The sequence below is a fragment of the Heterodontus francisci genome, chromosome 5 (genome assembly GCF_036365525.1).
Source record: "Heterodontus francisci isolate sHetFra1 chromosome 5, sHetFra1.hap1, whole genome shotgun sequence".
Classification (NCBI taxonomy): Eukaryota; Metazoa; Chordata; class Chondrichthyes; order Heterodontiformes; family Heterodontidae; genus Heterodontus; species Heterodontus francisci.
This window is the reverse complement of record NC_090375.1, coordinates 132,145,737-132,166,412: the sequence shown is the minus strand read 5'-3', so window position 1 is coordinate 132,166,412 and position 20,676 is coordinate 132,145,737. Positions and strand designations below refer to the sequence as shown.

Sequence of the window (20,676 nt, the reverse complement as noted above, 5' to 3'; positions counted from 1 at the left end):
TTGTTTTCTAGTATTCCTAGGAGGTTTTATGTGTCTTCCTCTGTGAAGACAGAAACAAAGTATTTGTTTAGTTTCTCTGCCATTTCCCTATTTCCCATCTTAAATTCTCCTGTCTCTGCCTGTCGTGGGCCCACATTTTGTCTTTGCTAATCTTTTCCTATTTACATACCTATAGAAGCTTTTACAGTCAGTTTTTATGTTTCTCTCAAGTTTACTTTCATATTCTATTTTCTCTTTCTTTATCAGTTTCTTGGTCCTCCTTTGCTGAATTCTAAAATGCTTTCAATCCTCAAGCATACTACTTTCTTAACAACTTTATAAGCCTCTTCGTTTGATCTAATACATTCTTTAACTTCTCTTGTCCAGGTGGAATGAGAATTCTGAAGATGGGACAAAGGGTCCACTGTGAAAGGGGAAGATTCCTGGCCAAAGAAGTGGGTGCAGAGGTGAATGCGATGGAAGAACAGCTCAGCATTATGCTGAGCTCAAAATTCATTGAGGTGGGGGCATAAGGAATGAAGCTGAGGCTTTTGCCGAGGACTGATCCTTCAGGGTCAGAGAGAGGAAGGTCAAAGGGGCTAGTGAAAATACAGCAAAAGGTGAGATTAGAAGAAGGGATGAAGCCAGAGTAAAGTGAAGGGAAAGAAGGATCTGGAGGAGCGTTGGTTTCTAAGAGTAGTTGAAGCTTGTTATCCTTGACACCTGAAAAGAAGAAAAAACTTTGTTAAAGCACTGGATGAGGCAAAGGATGAAATAGAACTGTGAACCAAGAAAGCTTTGAGATAGAGTGAGTCAGTGCTGCTGAAGAGAGAGGTTGCGAGTGTGCATGTGGCAGTGCATGGTATTGCGCATGGATCTCAGTGTGCGGCGAGGGCAGTAGTTTGAGGAATGCTGAATATCTTTGAGATATCTGTAATTATGGTTGGATCCAAAACACGAAAGGTGAAATCCACATGGAATCCTAGTCAATTCCTAGTCAAAAAGAAAAAGGAAGCATTCGTAAGGGCTGGAAGGCTAGGAACAGACGAATCCCTTGAGGAATATAAAGACAGTAGGAAGGAACTTAAGCAAGGAGTCAGGAGGGCTAAAAGGGGTCATGAAAAGTCATTGGCAAACAGGATTAAGGAAAATCCCAAGGCTTTTTATACATATATAAAGAGCAAGAGGGTAACTAGGGAAAGGGTTGGCCCACTCAAGGACAGAGAAGGGAATCTATGTGTGGAGCCAGAGGAAATGGGCGAGGTACTAAATGAGTACTTTGCATCAGTATTCACCAAAGAGAAGGACTTGGTGGATGATGAGCCTAGGGAAGGGAGTGTAGATAGTCTCAGTCATCTCATTATCGAAAAGGAGGAGGTGTTGGGTGTCTTGCAAAGCATTAAAGTAGATAAGTCCCCAGGGCCTGATGGGATCTACCCCAGAATACTGAGGGAGGCAAGGGAAGAAATTGCTGGGGCCTTGACAGAAATCTTTGCATCCTCATTGGCTACAGGTGAGGTTCCAGAGGACTGGAGAATAGCCAATGTTGTTCCTTTGTTTAAGAAGGGTAGCAAGGATAATCCAGGAAATTATAGGCCAGTGAGCCTTACGTCATTGGTAGGGAAATTATTATAGAGGATTCTTCGGGACAGGATTTATTCCCATTTGGAAACAAACGAACTTATTAGCAAGAGGCAGCATGGTTTTGTGAAGAGGAGGTCGTGTCTCACTAATTTAATTGAGTTTTTTGAGGAAGTGACAAAGATGATTGATGAAGGAAGGGCAGTGGATGTTATTTATATGGACTTCAGTAAAGCCTTTGACAAGGTCCCTCATGGCAGACTGGTACAAAAGGTGAAGTCACACGGGATCAGAGGTGAGCTGGCAAGATGATACAGAACTGGCTCTGTCATAGAAGACCGAGGGTATCAGTGGAAGGGTGCTTTTCTGAATGGAGGGATGTGACTAGTGGCGTTCCGCAGGGATCAGTGCTGGGACCTTTGCTGTTTGTAGTATATATAAATGATTTGGAGGAAAATGTAGCTGGTCTGATTAGTAAGTTTGCGGACGACACAAAGGTTGGTGGAGTTGCGGATAGTGATGAGGATTGTCAGAGAATACAGCAGGATATAGATCGGTTGGAGACTTGGGCAGAGAAATGGCAGATGGAGTTTAATCCGGACAAATGTGAGGTAATGCATTTTGGAAGGTCTAATGCAGGTGGGAAGTATACAGTAAATGGCAGAACGCTTCGGAGTATTGACAGGCAGAGAGATCAGGGCGTACAGGTCCACAGGTCACAAAGTGGCAATGCAGGTGGATAAGGTAGTCAAGAAGGCATACAGGATGCTTGCCTTCATCGGTCGGGGCATAGAGTATAAAAATTGGCAAGTCATGCTGCAGCTGTACAGAACGTTAGTTAGGCCACACTTAGAATATTACGTGCAATTCTGGTCGCCACACTACCAGAAAGACGTGGAGGCTTTGGAGAGGGTACAGAAGAGGTTTACCAGGATGTTGCCTGGTCTGGAGGGCATTAGCTATGAGGAGAGGTTGGATAAACTCGGATTGTTTTCAATGGAACGACAGAGGTGGAGGGGCAACATGATAGAGGTTTACAAAGTTATGAGCGGAATGGACAGAGTGGATAGTCAGAAGCTTTTTCCCAGGGTGGAAGAGTCAGTTACTAGGGGACATAGGTTTAAGGTGAGAGGAGCAAAGTTTAGAGGAGATGTGCGAGGCAAGTTCTTTACACAGAGGGTGGTGAGTGCCTGGAACTTGCTGCCGGGGGAGGTGGTGGAAGCAGGTACGATAGCGACGTTTAAGAGGCATCTTGACAAATACATGAATAGGATGGGATTAGAGGGATACGGTCCCCGGAAGTCAGAAGGTTTTAGTTTAGGCAGGCATCAAGATCGGCGCAGGCTTGGGGGGCCGAATAGCCTATTCCTGTGCTGTACTGTTCTTTGTTCTTTGGAATACATTGGAGTCAGAGACAATTGCTGAGGAAAGAGATGTGGCTGAGAGAGCAAGTTTTAGTAAATACCTACAGGTGTCTACCTATACTGAGTCTTTTGAGTTCAAGGAGAAAATTTGTAGTATTCATGAGCTACAAGTGTCCGTCCCAGCTCTGAAAACCCTTTCTTCATTGCTGTTAACTCCTCAGATCCCCACCTGTGCTTTCTCAGTCCTATGTTTGACTTCTGCTAATCCCCAGCACTCTCCATATGCTCCCAGTCTCACCCTCCAGTCTGCTCCACCTAACCGATCAATAGGTCTCAGAGAACATCTTCTCACTTATTTAAGCATCGGCTGCATAAAGGGCCAAACCTGCAAGTCTTCCAAGCCCTAACTCTTACCCTTATCCCAGACTATTACATATTCCCTGCCCCTATCTCAGTTCATTTATTCCAAAACCTTGCTGCCTATATTCCATCCCATCATCAAGAGCTGAATTTTTGGGCCCCCCATGGTTGGGAAGGGAGGCAGGGGGAGTCCCGAAAATACCTGCACAGGCTGCCGTTCAGTTACAGGATGCCATTCCTGGCACTGGCAATGTTAACCAGGGTGGGAGGAGGGCAGGACAGGAATCCTGTTCTCCTCCCTATTGAGGCCAATTAAATTAGTTAAAAAGCTCGTTGGAGGGGGAGATTGGAATATTTAAAGGGGCTTATGGGTTTCAGCAGCTGTGTGTTTTTGATCAGCTGAAGGGAGGTGTATACCGGGCAGGGAGCCAGACAAGGCTGCAGCAGGGCATCGCCATAAAAGGGTCAGTGGGGCAAAGGGGGAAGCAGAATTTGGTAAGGAGGTGCTCTTGGTGCTGTGCAGGTGGCAGAGAGAGTAGGCACTCAGCACTTTGGCATTGAAGGGGTTGTCAATTTGCACCCCCCACCTCCCCCCACCCGCAGCATCACTGGGGCAGAAGAGCAGGGGGCAAGGCTGCTAAGGACAATTGGGTGGCTACCTGTCCAAAGGAAGACTGCAGCTGACAACGAGGGCATGACTGTCAGATTTTGAGCCCAGAATCGATGAGGGGCAACACCCTCTGCAGGACGGGCAGAGCTTCGGGCATCAGGAGGGCACGGGAGAGGAAAGAGGGACAGGAAGGCAATGGAGGCCAAACCCACAACACAGGATCGACCACCAAAGACAGAGCTACCTGGAGATGACCGAAATCCAGTGGTGAAGGAGACTGTGACCCTCCAGGCGGAGGGTCACAGACATCTGTGCCCTTGTTGTCGAAGACCTTGCACCTTGCAGCAGTGACTGCTATGGTCTGCCAGTGGGCATCACTGTAGCCTTGAACTAATTTGCTTCTGGCTGCTCCCAAGGATCAGCTGCAGACATCTATGGCATCTCGAAAACAGCTGCCTATCACTGCATCTCACTGGTCACTGATGCCCTCTTTGCCAGAGCTGAACAGCATATTTATTTACTGACAGACACAGCCTCGCAGGGACAGAGGGCATTGGGTTTCACCTCCATCGCTGGATTACCCCAGGTGCAGAGCATTATTGATTGCACCTACGTGGCCATCAAGGCACCCAATGACCGGCCAGTGAGATCCATTAGCAGGAAGGGCTTCCACTCCTTCAGTGTCCAACTGCTCTGTGTCCACAATGAAAGCTTCCTCCATGTGTGTGCTTGCCTTCCTAGTAGCTGCCATGGCTCCTTCATCATCCACTAGTTCAGGCTGCCTCAGATCTTCACTCCAACCCCCAAAGCGTGTGGATGGGATCCCAGGGGACAAGGGATATCCCTTGAAGAGATGGTACTCACCCATCTATGGGAGCCCCCAACAAAGGCCCAGAGGCGATACAACCAATGCCACCTGCTCAGTAGGACAACCATTGAGCAGAGCATCAGGTTTCTGAATATGTGATTTCAGTGCCTGAACTGGTCGAGTGGCACCCTCCAATACCCTCTTGCAATGGTCCTGGACATTGTGATGGTCTGCTGTGCTCTCCATAACATGGCTCTCCAGAGAGATGTGGACCTTGAGGACCTGGAAACAGACAGTTCATCGGGGGAGGAGCAGGAGTAGGAGGTGAGAGAGGAGGAGGAAGAAGAGGGAGATGATGCTGAATAGAGAGGTGCCCCTGCTGCAAAGAGGTGGCCTCCTCCTGCCAATCTTCAGGAAGAGGACTTCCCTCCTCTCCTTCACAGCCTCCAGCATTAAATCCAGATTGACATCAATGAGCAAGGGGCTGCCCTGCACTGGGTGCCAGGCGACTGGCAACCTTGTGACATCACGCTTCCCTCTGGTGTAGTAAAAGGCTTTAGTACAAACCACAGTGATGGCTGCTGTGGGAGATTGTCAGTCCCATACTTCACTGGACCCGCCTCCGTTTCCACTGATACTGACTCTAAGTGGACAGGAAGCCTGCCGCTATAGCCATTAAGGGCTTCCCCACATGAAAATCTTAACTTTAATCAGTTTCTCATGTCTCTCTCCTCCGTTGTTTCTCTTCGTACCAACATCCATTGGCTTCCTGTCTCCCAATGCATTGAATTCAAAATCCTGATCCACATTAGAAACTCCCTGTCTTTTCAAAAACCTACAATCCATTTGCCATGACAGGCATGCCTTTAAAATTTATATCTTGATAATTTCTTCAGCTATCTCCTAAATCTTCTTATTACAAATAGGCATCTGTTTTCAGCCCTATGAATTGGCTGCTCTGTTAAATATAGTTTGTGGTTGTACCCAGTACTTCCCTACTTTTGCTTTCATTTTGGTATGAGAGCATTTAGTGCTAAAGAAATGAATTATCAGGTAATTGAGAAAGACAATCAAAGTGGCATTTATTTTTCAACAGACCAACAAAATCTTCACTTCCATCAAGGTTACCCAAAAATTACACAGTCATGTCCAACCCCTCAGGCTCCAATTCAGAGACACTGGGCAGGATTTTCATCCTAATATGGGGGCGGGAACAGAGGCAGGCAGGCACATAATTTCATGCCTCTGGCCAGCATGCCGGTTTGTCGGCACCGTCCCAACCCTGAGCCATTTTCCCAGAAGCCAGATCAGCGGCGGAATGGCTAATCGCCTGCAAGCGATGGGTAGCTTAAGATAAATTAAAGGCCAATTAAAACTAATTATCAGAGGCCAATAGAAATTTTTCTGTCAGCCTGAAGCCCCTCTGTGGCAATGGGGGCACACGCTCCAAGATGCCTTTGAGGCTGCTCCATTTACCTGGCCACAGCTGCAGCCAGAGGCTGCCCTGTGGAGGGGGTTTCCCCTTCCACAATGGTGGCTCAGCAGCTGCAGCCATTTTTTATTTCATGAAATTTTTTAAAGTCAGGTGGGCAGAAAAATGGCAAATGGAATTCAAGCCGGAGAAGTGTGAGGTGATGCATTTGGGGAGAGCAAACAAGACAAGGGCACGGACAATAAATGGTAGTAGTCTGAGAAATGTAGAGGAACAGGGGAGTCCTTGGAGTGCATGTCTATAGAACCCTGAAGGTAGGAGGATAGGTAGAAAAGGTGTCTCAAGAAGATATACTGGATACTTTCATTTATTGGCCAAAGCCTAGAGTATAAGAGCAGTGAGGTTATGCTAGGACTATATATAAAAAAAAACACTGGTTAGACCACAGCTAGCATACTGTGTACTAAAGCCTGGCTACCCGAACCCAACCAAACCCAACTCCATGTCGGATTCGGGTCGGGTCGGGTCTGTATTCTGCATCCAGCATTCGGGCTCGGGTCGGGCTGAACTGTACTGTTTTGTTTCGTATTGTTTTTGTTTTAATCTACAGTTTTTTTCTGTTTCATTAATATGTTTGTTATTTTCGAGTCTGCTCGGGCATTTAAAAAAATTAAGGGGCTCGGGCCCGGTTCGGGTTGGCTGTTGTCAGGTCGGACCCGGGTTGGGTTTTAATTTTATACCCAAGCCGGGTTTACTGTGTACAGTACTGCATACAGTTGTGGTCATCACATCACAGGAAGGATGTAATTGCAGTAGAAAGGATACAGAGGAGATTTACAAGGATGTTGTCAGGAATAGAGAATTTTAGCTATGAGGAAAGATTGGATATGTTCTTTGGAACAGAGGACGCTGAGGGGAGATTTAATTGAGTTGTATAAAATTGAGGGGCCTAGATAGGGTGGATAGGAAGGACCTATTTCTATTAGCAGGGAGTTCAACAACCTGGTGGCATAAAGTAATTGGTAGAAGGATTAGAGATGAGTTGAGGGGTAATTTTTTTCACTGAGGGTGGCAAAGGTCTGGAACTCACTGCCTGAAAGGGTGGTAGAGATAGAAACCCTCATTGCATTTAAAAACCACTTGGATATGCACTTGAGGTACCGTAACCTGGAGGGCGAAGGACCAAGGGCAGGATGGTGAGATTAGGCTGGATAGTTTTCTCGGCTGGCACGGACATAATGGGTCAAGTGGCCTCCTTTTCTGTGCCAAAAATCATTCTATGTTTCTATGTTCATTGTTAAATAAATTCACTTCATATCTTAAACTTCAAAGAGGTCTGTTATAATGCGCTTAGCACTTTCAAAGACTGAACTGAAATCTTTTAAAGACTTGTATTTATATAGCACTTTTCACAGCCAAAGGATGTCTCAAAGGGCTTTACAGCCAGTCAAGTACTTTTTGAAGTATAGTCACCGCTCTAATGTAGGAAATACAGCAACTAATTTTGTGCACAACAAGCTTCCAAAGCTATGTGATAATGACCGGAAATCTGTTTCTTTGACATTATTTGAGGGATAAATATTGGCCAGGACACCGGGGATAACATCCCTGCTGTTTTTGAAATACTGCCATGGAATCTTTTACGATCACCTGAGAGGGCAGATGGGGCTTCCTAACATCTCATCTGAAAGGTGGCATCAGTGCAGTGTTCCCTCTGTGCTCAACTGCAGGTACCTGATGCAGACATAAGGTAGTTCAGTACCTAATAGCGACTGCCAGTTTGCCATTCATTTCTCTGGGTGTATTACGAAAATTTTACAAAGTTAAACGCTTCTAACAGTTTCAGACTTGGAACTCACCCTGAGAATATGAGGGCTTAAAATAACCTAAAAACAGTACAAACAACATGTTCAACAAACTTTTCAAATCCTTAGTTCTGGAGCAAAACCATTATATTAAAAAGAGCGATGTTAGATAAACATGGTCAAAACCAAATTGATTCAATAGGAAATACAATACAGCAGTGGTTTCCAAACAATGGTAAGCATATCCCTGAGGGGACGCATGGCATCTCCGGGGATACGCGGGAGAAATTGTGTAATGGTGGCGGATCCTCTTGCTCTCTCTCACGCAGTCCCTTTACTAAATGCTAGTCTCCAAACTACATCCAATTCTCTGGCATTGAGAGCATTTCGCCCCTTTAAAAAATCTAAATTAGTTTACAAGTCTCATTTAAATTGTCTGTTTTTGAACCACAGCAAGAATTCAGTACTTTATTCATCTTGTGTTGTTTAACAGTAAAAGCTCCTTTCCAGAAGGAAAAAGAAATGGTGTGGGTGACAGTAGGAATCTGGGAATATGATTAGATCACCATGTGAGTTTCAAGCTTTGAAAATGAAATTATGGCAGCTGTTAAGTCAATGATAATCATAGGCCAATTTCTGAATGCTTGTATCACCAAAATATAGGTAGTTTCAACCTTTAAAAATAAAATTTTGCCATCTTTATTGACCTTTTGCTCATATAAATTAGCATGTAGGCTTTATCTTGAAGAGAAAATGTTATATTGTGCACGAGCAGTGCTTGAGTGAGGGGATGAATTGCAAAAGCCTGCCTTAAACACCTCTGAAAATCTTGCACGACAGGGTCAATGGTACTACAATACAGCTTGCACGACAGGGTCAATGGTACTACAATACAGCTTGCACGACAGGGTCAATGGTACTACAATACAGCTTGCACGACAGGGTCAATGGTACTACAATACAGCTTGCTGCCTAAGGAATGTCGTCTATAATTTACCACATTTACGACGTGAAATTTTGTTGTTTTTGGAGGTCAGGGGTGGAGGAGGCGGGGGTTGTGATGAATTAGGAAGTATCGATTTGACGAGTCTCAAGCAATGCCACTGAACAATAACATTATTTGATACAGTTGAGCTTCAGTTATTTGAATTAACTGGACCAGGCCATGTTCTCATACTTGATTGATTCGTGCTTTAATTGTCCCGAAACAATGAAGAAAACATGGACAACCAGAATGTTCCTATTATTAGTTTTATTTACGTGACGCTCACAGCTCTCGGCTAGATTCTAGACTGCAAACTACATACATCATGGTGTATTCTTTAGCATCCACAGTATTTTGCCCCTTTAAAGATCCTGAATTGGATGAGAAGTCTCATTTAAAAGTATAAGGAATTCCAAATTTGACTAATTGTAATTCAATTGGTAAACACTTTTATTAAATGTCTGGTTTCCATGTTCCAAAGCACTTTATCAATCCATTGCGCCCAAGACATAGTTGAACAAAATAAAGAATTTGTACCATGACTGGCATCAAAAGACAGGAGATTGATACAGCCAATAATCCACAAACCACTACCCATCTAGGCTCTCTACTTAAACAATTGGCAACTAAAGTGGTTCCCAAAAGCAACGCATCCACTGTTAAAAATAGAAAAAAAACTCATGATTCCTCATCACGTCGGGAATATTCTGTATTGTAGCAGATTAACTTTAAAGACGGCATTCCATTTTCCAAATTGCTACTTATTAACACAACAAGCAATCAACCATTGAAGTCTGAGATCTGTTACATTGTTAGTGGAAATAGTCAAATTGTCGCAATATAGTTCGGTGCTTTTTCATAGTTCAAACAAGAGCAAAGCTCATGAAAGAAACATGATGCATTTCATATTTTAACAGTACAGTAAGTGTTCTAGCGAAAGCTTGATGGCAGTTTGATTCAATTCAATTTAAAAAAAACACACAATTTAATACTCTGCCCAGCACAATGCCCAGTAATCTGACAATACAGCAGCCGGAAATCAGCTGACATGTAAGGGAATCTCGAAAGAGGGCTCTTTAAGTCCTCCTATGTTCCAAACACACAAAGATGATGAAGTGACATCATCATCACACTCTGGGTCTGCTCTTTGAAGTAGCCCAGTCACAGTGGAAGCTTTCAAAAGACGCAATAAGTGTTGGCTGCCTCTTGCAGGCCAAATGTACAACTCCAGACATAGAGAACTAGTGAGTTATTACAGCCTGCGTCCGACAACAGGTCCTGATAAGGACTGGGGATATTTGGGCGATGGGTTCGCAGTTGGCGTTATTTGGGGGCTTTCTTTTCGGTTGTATACATCACACTATAACCATATCTGTCAGGACGTAACAGTGAAAAATTGAGAAATGGCAAAAGCAGGGTAGTGTTAAGCACATACAAAGTATCAGTGATGAAAATGAGCTGTACTAGTTCACTTGCTGAAATCACAAATGAGAAAACTACTGACATGTGAATCCGATGCACAAAACAGGATCAAGAGCAAAGAAACGTAAATATGACAAAAAGTCCTGCCATATCCAGTGGTGAATGGCAGTGGATAATAAAACAATTAACTGAAGGAGGTGGCTCACAAATATCCCCGTCCTCAATGATGGGGGAGCACAGAACATTAGTGCAAAAGATAAGGCTGAAGCATTTGCAACAACCTTCAACCAGAAGGGCCAAGTGGATGATCCATCTCGGCCTCCTCCTGAAGCCCCAGCATCACATTTGCCATTCTTCAGCCAATTCGATTCACTCCATGTGCTATCAAGAAACGACTGAGGCAATGGATACTGCAAAGGCTATGGGACCTGACAACATTCCGGTAATAGTACTGAAGACCTGTGCTCCAGAATTTGCCACGCCCCTAGCCAAGCTGTTCCAATACAGCTACAACACTGGCATCTACCTGGCAATGTGGAAAATTGCCCAGGTATGTCTTGCATACAAAAAGCAGGACAAATCCAACCCGGCCAATTACCGCCCCATCAGTCTACTCTCGATTATCAGTAAAGCGATGGAAGGTGTCATCAACAGTGCTATCAAGTGGCACTTGCTTAGCACTAGCCTGCTCACTGATGCTCAGTTTGGGTTCCGCCAGGGTCACTCAGCTCCTGACCTCATTAAAGCCTTGGTTCAAAATGGACAAAAGAGCTGAATGCCAGGTGAGGGGAGAGTGACTGCCCTTAACAAGGCAGAATTTGACCGAGTATGGCATCAAGGAGCCCTAACAAAACCGGAGTCAATGGGAATCGGGGGAAAACTCTCCGCTGGTTGGAGCTGTACCTAACACAAAGGAAGATGGTTGTGGTTGTTGGAGGGCAATCATCTGAGCTCCAGGATATCACTGCAGGAGTTCCTCAGGGTAGTGTCCTAGGCCCAACCATCTTCAGTTGCTTCATCAATGACCTTACCTCGATCATAAGGTCAGAAGTGGGGACGTTTGCTGATGATTGCACAATGTTCAGCACCATTTGTGCCTCCTCAGATACTGAAGCAGTCCATGTAGAAATGCAGCAAGACCTGGACAATATCCAGGCTTGAGCTGAAATATGGCAAGTAACATTCTTGCCATACAAGTGCCAGGCAATGACTATCTCAAACAAGAGACAATCTAACCTGACATTCAATGGTATTACAATCGCTGACTCCCCCAATATCAACATCCTGGGGCTCATCTTTGACCAGAAACTGAACTGGATTAGCCACATAAATACCTTGACTACAAGAGCAGGTCAGAGGCGAGGAATCCTGCAGCGAGTACATACAAACATACAAATTAGGAGCAGGAGTAGACCACTTGGCCCTTTGAGCCTGCTCCACCATTCAATAAGTTCATGGCTGAACTGATTACTCCACATTTCCACCTACCCCCGATAACCTTCCACCCCCTTACTTATCAGGAATCTATCTACCTCTGCCTTAAAATATTCAAAGACTCTGCTTCCACCACCTTTTGAGGAAGACAATTCCAAAGACTCACGACCCTCAGAGAAAAAAATTCTCCTCACCTCTGTCTTAAATGGGCGACCCCTTATTTTTAAACAGTGACCCTGAGTTCTAGATTCTTCCATGTGGGGGAACATCCTTTCCACATTCACCCTGTCAAGACCCCTCAGGATCTTATGTGTTTCAATCAAGTCACCGCTTACTCTTCTAAATTCCAGTGGATACAAGCCTAGCCTGTCCAATCTTTCCTTGTAAGACAGCCCGCCCATTCCAGGTATTCGTTTAGTAAACCTTCTCTGTACTGCCCCAAATGCATTTACATCCTTCCTTAAATAAGGAGACCAGTACTGTACACAGTACTTCAGCCCTGTATAGCTGAAGCATAACCTCCCTACTTCTGTATTCAATTCCCCTCGCGATAATCGATAACTTACTATTAGCTTTCCGAATTACGTGTTGTACCTGCTTACGAACCTTTTGTGATTCATGCACTAGGACACCCAGATCCCTCTGCATCTCAGAGCTCTGCAATCTCTCACCATTTAGACAATATGCTTCTTTTTTTATCCTTCCTGCCAAAGTGGACAATTTCACACTTTCCTACATTATACTCCATTGGCCAGGTCTTTTCCCACTCACTTAACCTATCTATATCCTTTTGTAGCCTCCTTATGTCCTCTTCACAAGTTACTTTCCTAGCTATCTTTGGGTCATCGGCAAATTTAGCAACCATACCTTTGGTCCTTTCATCTAAGTTATTTATATAAATTGTAAAAGGTTGAAGTCCCAGCACAATATCCTTGTGGCACACCACTCGTTACACCTTGCCAACCAGAAAATGACCCATTTATACCTACTCTGTTTCCTGTTAGCTAGTCAATCTTCTTTCTTTTCTTTTGGGCCTCCTTATCTCGAGAGACAATGGATACGCGCCTGGAGGTGGTCAGTGGTTTGTGAAGCAGCGCCTGGAGTGGCTATAAAGGCCAATTCTGGAGTGACAGGCTCTTCCACAGGTGCTGCAGAGAAATTTGTTTGTTGGGGCTGTTGCACAGTTGGCTCTCCCCTTGCGCCTCTGTCTTTTTTCCTGCCAACTACTAAGTCTCTTCGACTCGCCACAATTTAGCCCTATCTTTATGGCTGCCCGCCAGCTCTGGCGAATGCTGGCAACTGACTCCCACGACTTGTGATCAATGTCACACGATTTCATGTCGCGTTTGCAGACGTCTTTATAACGGAGACATGGACGGCCGGTGGGTCTGATACCAGTGGCGAGCTCGCTGTACAATGTGTCTTTGGGGATCCTGCCATCTTCCATGCGGCTCACATGGCCAAGCCATCTCAAGCGCCGCTGACTCAGTAGTGTGTATAAGCTGGGGATGTTGGCCGCTTCAAGGACTTCTGTGTTGGAGATATAGTCCTGCCACCTGATGCCAAGTATTCTCCGAAGGCAGCGAAGATGGAATGAATTGAGACGTCGCTCTTGGCTGGCATACGTTGTCCAGGCCTCGCTGCCGTAGAGCAAGGTACTGAGGACACAGGCCTGATACACTCGGACTTTTGTGTTCCGTGTCAGTGCGCCATTTTCCCACACTCTCTTGGCCAGTCTGAACATAGCAGTGGAAGCCTTACCCATGCGCTTGTTGATTTCTGCATCTAGAGACAGGTTACTGGTGATAGTTGAGCCTAGGTAGGTGAACTCTTGAACCACTTCCAGAGCGTGGTCGCCAATATTGATGGATGGAGCATTTCTGACATCCTGCCCCATGATGTTCGTTTTCTTGAGGCTGATGGTTAGGCCAAATTCATTGCAGGCAGACGCAAACCTGTCGATGAGACTCTGCAGGCATTCTTCAGTGTGAGATGTTAAAGCAGCATCGTCAGCAAAGAGGAGTTCTCTGATGAGGACTTTCCGTACTTTGGACTTCGCTCTTAGACGGGCAAGGTTGAACAACCTGCCCCCTGATCTTGTGTGGAGGAAAATTCCTTCTTCAGAGGATTTGAACGCATGTGAAAGCAGCAGGGAGAAGAAAATCCCAAAAAGTGTGGGTGCGAGAACACAGCCCTGTTTCACACCACTCAGGATAGGAAAGGGCTCTGATGAGGAGCCACCATGTTGAATTGTGCCTTTCATATTGTCATGGAATGAGGTGATGATACTTAGTAGCTTTGGTGGACATCCGATCTTTTCTAGTAGTCTGAAGAGACCACGTCTGCTGACGAGGTCAAAGGCTTTGGTGAGATCAATGAAAGCAATGTAGAGGGGCATCTGTTGTTCACGGCATTTCTCCTGTATCTGACGAAGGGAGAACAGCATGTCAATAGTCGATCTCTCTGCACGAAAGCCACACTGTGCCTCAGGGTAGACGCGCTCGGCCAGCTTCTGGAGCCTGTTCAGAGCGACTCGAGCAAAGACTTTCCCCACTATGCTGAGCAGGGAGATTCCACGGTAGTTGTTGCAGTCACCGCGGTCACCTTTGTTTTTATAGAGGGTGATGATGTTGGCATCGCGCATGTCCTGGGGTACTGCTCCCTCGTCCCAGCACAGGCATAGCAGTTCATGTAGTGCTGAGAGTATAGCAGGCTTGGCACTCTTGATTATTTCAGGGGTAATGCTGTCCTTCCCAGGGGCTTTTCCGCTGGCTAGGGAATCAATGGCATCACTGAGTTCCGATTTGGTTGGCTGTATGTCCAGCTCATCCATGACTGGTAGAGGCTGGGCTGCATTGAGGGCAGTCTCAGTGACAGCATTCTCCCTGGAGTACAGTTCTAGGTAGTGCTCAACCCAGCGGTCCATCTGTTTGCGTTGGTCAGTGATTATGTCCCCCGATTTAGATTTGAGGGGGGTGATCTTCTTGATGGATGGCCCAAGAGCTCTCTTCATGCCATCATACATTCCTCTGATGTTTCCGGTGTCTGAGGCCAGCTGAATATGGCTGCATAGGTGTTGCCAGTAGTCGTTTGCGCAACGCCTAGCTGTTCTTTGTGCAGTACTTCTGGCTGCTTTAAGTGCTGCGGATGTTAAATCGCTGGGGGCTTTCTTGTAGTTCAAAAGTGCAATGCGCTTAGCGGCTATGACAGGTTCCAGCTCTTCATTATGAGATTGAAACCAGTCTGCATTTCTCTTCGCACTTTTGCCGTAGGTGGTCAAAGCTGACTCATAGATGGCGTCTCTGATGTGGGCCCACTTGGTCTCAGCATCCCCTGTGGGAGTGTTTTGAAGGGCTGTTACAAGTGAATTTAGAAATTTTTGTAACAGCTGTGGGTGAGAAATTCTGCTCGTGTTGATGCGCGGGTGGCCCTTCTGCTTGGAATGATGCAACTTCTTTGGTCTGAGTCTAACCTTGCTGCACACCAGGGAGTGGTCGGTGTCGCAGTCCGCACTGTGGAAGCTGCGTGTGATTTGAACACTGTTTAAGGCGGCTCGCCTTGTGACAATGAGGTCTAGCTGGTGCCAACGACGTGATCTTGGGTGCCTCCATGAAACCTGGTGACAGGGTTTAGTGTGAAAGAACGAGTTGGTGATGCAGAGGTTATGATAGGTACACAACTCAAGCAGTCTCTGCCCGTTCTCATTCATCCTTCCAACGCCATAGCGCCCAAGGCAGGAGGGCCATGAGTCATGGTCGGCCCCAACCCTGGCATTAAAGTCCCCCAGCAGGAATAGGTGTTCGGTGTTGGGGATGCTGCTAATGATGTTATGGAGTTGTTCATAGAACTGGTCTTTAGCTTCAGGTGCGGAACAGAGTGTTGGAGCATAGATGCTGAGTAGGTGTACTGGACCAGAGGTGGTGAGCAGTCGGATGGACAGTATGCGTTCCGAGCCATTTGAGGGAGGCTCTATCATGCTGAGCAAGGAGTTTCTGATGGCGAAGCCCACTCCATGCTGTCTTGGTTCTTCAGGATCCCTGCCCTGCCAGAAGAAGGTGTAGTCTTGCTCTGCTAGAGAGCCACTCGCGGGGAGGTGAGTCTCCTGAAGTGCTGCAATGTCCACATTGAGTCTACTGAGCTCGTTGTTAATGATGGCGGTCTTCCGAGAATCGTTGATTTGTGTAAGGTCTTCCGACAGGCCAGGACACATAGTTCTGACGTTCCAGCTTGCAAAGCGAAGGGCTGGTACCTTCTTTCCTTTTTTCATGTTGTTTGGTGCGGTGTATCAGTCCACCTTTCGGGCAATGACCCTGAGCTCCAAGCACCCATTGAAGCAGGCAGACTGTGGCGGGACAGAACCTTATTGACCGGGGGCTGCCCGGTTTGAGGCGGGCGGTAGCTGTCCAGTGAGGTGCAATGACCTCTCCCACCGACAAAGGCAACCCGTGGCGCCCAGTTTCTACGCCAATTTATCTGGACTTATAACCCGTAACTGCTGCCTTCCGTGTTGTTTCAGTCGCTGTGAGGCAACTATGGAGTGACCTCTCCATGGCGCATGCCTGGGCAAATTTATGGAGGTTGAGAGTTGCCCAGTTGTCAAAACCCCCCTCTCGGCCTTTCTGGTGGGGTCCAAAGGAGTGCAGGACACGACGTTTGGCACCAGTATGGCTGCAGGAACTGCCGGAAACATGCCAAAGGTGACACATGACCGCCTACGGGGTTCCGCTCCGGATTTTCTGTTAGGGTTTACTCCCTTAGCCTTGGTCTCTCCCGAGACGCCCACAAGGCAGTGGGGTTGTTGGGGCCCCTACACAGGTGTAGGATGGTGCCGGTGGGAGGAGGGGATGCAAGGGGGAGGGGTAGAGGGAGGGGGTGGGGGGGGGGTGCAGGGGAAGGGGGTGCGGGGTGAAGATGGTGCGAGGGGGGGGCGGGCTGGGACGGGGTTGTGAGGGGGTGAGCTGAGAGGGTGGAGCAGGGAAGGGGACGGGGGTGGGGGGGGGGTGGAAGGGGGGTGGAGGGGGGGGGAAGCTGGTGCAGGTAATAAGCCATTTCCTCAGTGCCCACCATCGACGTCCGGAAAGCTCATCCACGTCCTTCGGGAGGTGAAGCATCATTTGGCAGACTTAGAGGTGATTACATTTGCTAAGGGTTTTTTTTTTGCAGTGGTTTAAATAAAGGCATGCAGCATTGCCGACAGTGCGCTGCAGATGCTCTCCGAGCCATCTCCCGCGGGCGCTTTGAAGTTGCGGCCGGGGGGGGCCGTTCGTGGATGTTTTGGGTGTTCGGGGCACCTTTTCACAGGACTTCTCTCGGGTCCCGCAGCTCCTTCTTCACCTCAATGGACTTACCGCATGCCGTGGCTGCAGACACTCTGGACGTATTTTCTGTTTTCCCACACAGTATTTAGTTTTTCAGTTTCTGACAGCAAATGGCTATGTATCGGTCAAAGGTGAAACTGACCGTGAGCCAGACAGAACAGTCTGTGACTGTCTGAAGCACAACGGCAATCTTCTATCCATGCCAATATGTTACCCGCTACACCATGAGCTTTTATTTTCTGCAGTAACCTTTGATGTGGCACCTTATCAAATGCCTTCGGGAATTTTAAGTACAATACATCCACCAGTTCCCCTTTATCTACAGCACATGTAACTCCCTCAAAGAACTCCAATAAATTGGTTAAACATGATTTCCCTTTCACAAAACCATGTTGACTCTGCCTAATTACCTTGATTTTTTCTAAATGTCCTGCTATACCGTCTTTAATAATAGCTTTTAACATTTTCCCTAAGACAGATGTTAAGCTAACTGGTCTGTAGTTTCCTGCTTTCTGTCTCCCTCCCTTTTTGAATAGTTATATTCACTACTTTCCAATCTAACAGAACCTTCCCCGAATCTAGGGAATTTTGGGAAATTAAAACGAACAAATCAACTATCTCACTAGCCACTTCTTTTAACACCCTCGGATGAAATCCATCAGGACCCAGGGACTAGTCAGCTCGCAGCTCCAACAATTTGCTCAGTACCACTTCCCTGGTGATTGTAATTTTCTTGAGTTCCTCCCTCCCTTCCATTTCCTGACTTACAGCTAACACTGGGATATTACTTGTATCCTCAATAGTGAAGACTGATGCAAAATATCTGTTCAATTCATCTGCCATCTCCTTATTATCCATTATTAATTCACCAGACTCACTTTCTATAGGACCAACACTCACTTTGTTAACTTCTGTAACTCACCTCCTGACTCCCCGAAGCCTGTCCACCATCTACAAGGCACAACTCAGGAGTGTGATGGAATACTCTCCACTTGCCTGGATGGGTGCAGCTCCAACAACACTCAAGAAGCTCGACACCATCCATGACAAAGCAGCCCATTTGTTTGGCACACCATCACAAACATTCACTCCCTCCGCCACTGATGCACAGCGGCAGCAGCGTGCACCATCTACAAGGTGCACTGTAGCAACGCACCAAGGTTCCTGAGACAGCACCTTCCAAACCCGTGACCTCCACCACCTAGAAGGAGTGGGGCAGCTGATGCTTGGGATCACCACCTACAAGTTTCCCTGCAAGCGACACACCATCTTGACTTGGAACTTAATCACCATTCCTTCACTGTCAAAGGGTCAAAATCCTGGTACTTCCTTCCTAACAGCACAGTGAGTGTAAATATCTCACATTGTCTGCAGTGGTTCAAGACGGTGGCTCACCACCACCTTTTCAAGGGCAATTAGGGATTGGCAATAAATGCTGGCCCTAGCCATCGACACCCACATCCCATGAATGAATAAAAAAGAAATGGGATTTACTGGCACTGGAGCTGCTGAATATCCTCAGCCACAGTGTATGTTATGTGGTGCAGTCCTGTGGAATAACAGTCTAAAACCATTTCTTCTACGCAGACACTTGGAATCAAAACATGAACAACACAAGGACAAACTGCCAAAATTTTTCAGGCGGAGGTGGGCACAGCTAATGGCAAGCAAGACAGTTTTGCGATTATCTGCTGTGGATAATGACATAAAGGCCCTTGAAGCCTCATATCTACTGAGTTAGAGTTGTGAAATCAGGAAAACATCACAGCTTAGCACAGGAACTAATAGTACCCACGGCTGCAGACATGGTAAGCACTATGCTTGGAGAGAAGGCCCAAAAATTAATTCATTTAGTGCCAAGCGCCATTATTAAACAACACAGTGTTACATTGAATTAATGACATGGCCAATGATGTCCTAACTCAATTAGTGAATGATGGTATTAACAGCTAGTACTTTGCACTGCAGCTGGATGAATCCACAGGCATGGCTGAATTAGCTCACCTTCTTGTATACATGTGATACAAAAGGTGCAATACATGAAGATATTTTGTTCTGCCAGACACTGCCTGCCAGAACAGCTGAGGAGATGTTCTTGGTTGCTTGACAGCTCCATAAATCAACATGATATTATCTGGTCACAGCACATCAATGGAGTAAAGCCAGTGACTGGTAGGCACAGTGGAGCAGTGAGGTATATCAGAAGAGTCGCTCCCAATGTGATATGGGTGCATTGCATTATACATAGGAAAGCACTTGCTGCTAAAAGCATACCTACCAACTTGAAAGAGGTCCTGGACAATGCTGTGAAGATGGCAAACTTTATCAAAGGTCCACCCTTAGAGCAGAAAATATTCTGGAATTCTTGTCATGAGATGGGAAGTGAGCACATCAGCTTGTTGCTCCACGTGGAAGTTCAATGCCCGTCACATGGCATTGTATTGGCACATTTCTTTGAACTTCACTCTGAGGTCATGTTCTTCTTTACGGACGACCAATCTCCACTCTGTCTTTGTGGCATGACCTGGCTCTCACGGTTGGACTACTTGTCAGATATATTCTCTCGCCTGAATGAGGTACTTCAACAGCTGAGCGCATCTTCAATATCCAGGACAAAATTGAGTAAATGATTTAAAAAAAGCTGAATTCTGGGCTTACTTGCTGGAGGGAACTAACACTGACATTTTCCTAAATGTGCATAAATTCCTGACAACGAATGAACTGCAGTTGCAGGACAGTGCTAAGTGTGAAATCAAGCAACATCTCACCGAACTGGCCAGGCAATTACGCGATTACTTTCCCTCACTGGGAAATACCAACAACTGGAACTGTTACCCTTTCACAGATTTTTCTGCAGTGCCCATGCCGCAAGACTGGTCAATAAAGCAACAAGAGAACCTCCTGGACATCTCAACTGACGGCAGACTCAAGATTGAGTTCCAACAAAAAGCAGTTGGATAGATTTTAGCCCAATGTGAACAGATATCCCTGAATTGTCAGACAGAGCTGTCAAGGTTTTGACAGCTACAACTTACCTGTGTGAAAGTGATTTTCACCACTCACTGGAATGAAATCAAATTATCAGCAACTTCATGCAGAAACCAACTTATGACAAACTTTCATCTATCACTCCAAACATTATGCACCTACGCGCAACCAAACAACCTCAATCCATCATATTAATAACAAGTAGTACTATTCAAGTTTTTTTTTGTGCATTATAATTTGTACATTTTGTGTAGTGCTTGGGCGTTAAAGAGTGAAATATTAAATCTGTATGCTAGTAGAGGTATGCAGGCAGCTGGTAGATCTGGAAGGAGGTATGAAATAAGTAAAAATAAAGGAATAACCGCATACAGTAAACAGGCAGAGTATTAGAATTATAGAACGGTAACAAAGGTATCTGCAGTGAAATGATTCACCTTCAGATATTAAAAATTTGATTTTTAAAAATATAGCTTCCATCCCCCAAGTCTTTTTTCTCATGAATAAAATTGGTAGAGCCTGCTTTACATAATTATCGCAGGAGGTGGCCATTTGCCCCCTCAGGCCTGTGCCAGCACACTGCAGGAGCAGTT

The 20,676-nt window shown here is 46.0% G+C and overlaps 1 protein-coding gene across 1 annotated transcript in view; it reads left to right on the top strand.

The window, feature by feature from the left end:
- Window positions 1-438: 438 nt before the first annotated feature.
- pag1 (phosphoprotein membrane anchor with glycosphingolipid microdomains 1) overlaps window positions 439-20,676 on the top strand; it is a 271,166-nt gene continuing 250,928 nt past the window's right edge. The window contains exon 1 of the mRNA XM_068032104.1: window positions 439-500. The gene's annotated coding sequence lies outside the window, so the exon portion shown is untranslated. The remainder of the gene's footprint in view (window positions 501-20,676) is intronic.